Source organism: Schistocerca cancellata, chromosome 2, assembly GCF_023864275.1.
Source record: "Schistocerca cancellata isolate TAMUIC-IGC-003103 chromosome 2, iqSchCanc2.1, whole genome shotgun sequence".
NCBI classification, from domain to species: domain Eukaryota; kingdom Metazoa; phylum Arthropoda; class Insecta; order Orthoptera; family Acrididae; genus Schistocerca; species Schistocerca cancellata.
This window is the reverse complement of record NC_064627.1, coordinates 451382349-451383800: the sequence shown is the minus strand read 5'-3', so window position 1 is coordinate 451383800 and position 1452 is coordinate 451382349. Positions and strand designations below refer to the sequence as shown.

At 43.9% G+C, this 1452-nt stretch overlaps 1 pseudogene; it reads right to left on the bottom strand.

The window, feature by feature from the left end:
• Positions 1-268: 268 nt before the first annotated feature.
• On the bottom strand, positions 269-380 carry LOC126163237 (5S ribosomal RNA; annotated as a pseudogene).
• Between the last annotated feature and the right edge of the window lie 1072 nt (positions 381-1452).

Here is a 1452-nt window from a genome sequence, read left to right as displayed (position 1 = left end):
TGTTTCAGTGGTCATGGTGTGTTTCATTATGTCCCTTGTGTCAACCTGGACTTTCTCTTGTATATAGCACTCCGTCTTCAGGCCACAAGTGGCCCATCGGGACCATCCGACCGCCGTGTCATCCTCAACTGAGGATGCAGATAGGAGGGGCGTGTGGTCAGCACACCACTCTCCCAGTCGTTATGATGGTTTTCTTTGACCGGAGCCGCTACTATTCGGTCGAGTAGCTCCTCAATTAGCACCACGAGGCTGAGTCCACCCCGAAAAATGGCAACAGCGCATGGCGGCCCATCTGGTCACCCATCCCAGTCACGCCCGACAGCGCTTAACTTCGGTGATCTGATGGGAACCGGTGTATCCACTGCGGCAAGGCCGTTGCCACTTCCTCTTATACGTTAAACAATATTCGTCTATACGGAATCAAGTGCCTCTATGAAATCAATATGCACGATTACTGTTTGTTTTATTTTGTGAATGCTGAGTATGTTTATAAGGTTTAGGATTTGTTCTGCGCATGACCTCCTTTTACAAAGTACTGCCTAGTATTTTCCATTTACGTGGTCTGTGTTTTTCTAACTTACTAAGAAGGGCTTTAGAGCCCATTTTATAGTGGACTGGAAGTAAGAAAATTCCTTCTTAGTTGTTTATATCTTTTCCGTCCCCTTTCTTATGAAGTGGGGAACTAACGCACACTTATAAAGATTTTTCGCACTACACCAGATTTCCTATATTTCTCAAAGAACCCGAACCTGTTTGCCACCACCTATTCTGCTCATTTCAACAATTATTCCGTCTTCCCCCGGTGCCTTGTCGCTTTTATTAAAGTTGCGAACTACTTGTTTGAGTTCTTCCAATGTTGGGAGTGTTGAGTCAGGATCTACGGTTTCCGTTGTGGTTTGTTCATTTCGTCGTTTAAAGCATAAGCTAAGGGCTTGATTATTCAGTATTTCATCTTTAAATTTCTTATGGTAGTTCCTCGTGTTATTATTTTTTTAATTTTCTCAATTTATTGGAGTAATTACATTAATGTCCGCAGCTCGTGGTCGTGCGGTAGCGTTCTCGCTTCCCACGCCCGGGTTTCCGGGTTCGATTCCCGGCGGGGTCAGGGATTTTCTCTGCATCGTGATGTGGTTTTATGGGTGTTGTGTGCTGTCCTTAGGTTAGTTAGGTTTAAGTAGTTCTAAGTTCTAGGGGACTGATGGCCATAGCTGTTAAGTCCCATAGTGCTCAGAGCCATTGGTACCATTTTTTGAATAACATTAATATTTCCTTACAGATGTTTCAAAACTAATTTTGATATTCAGTTCACGAGCCTAAATAGTTCAAATGTCTCTGTGCACTATGGGACTTAACATCTGAGGTCATCAGTCCCCTAGAACTTAGAACTACTTAAACCTAACTAACCTAACGACATCACACACTTCCATCCCCGAGGCAGGATTCGAACCTGCG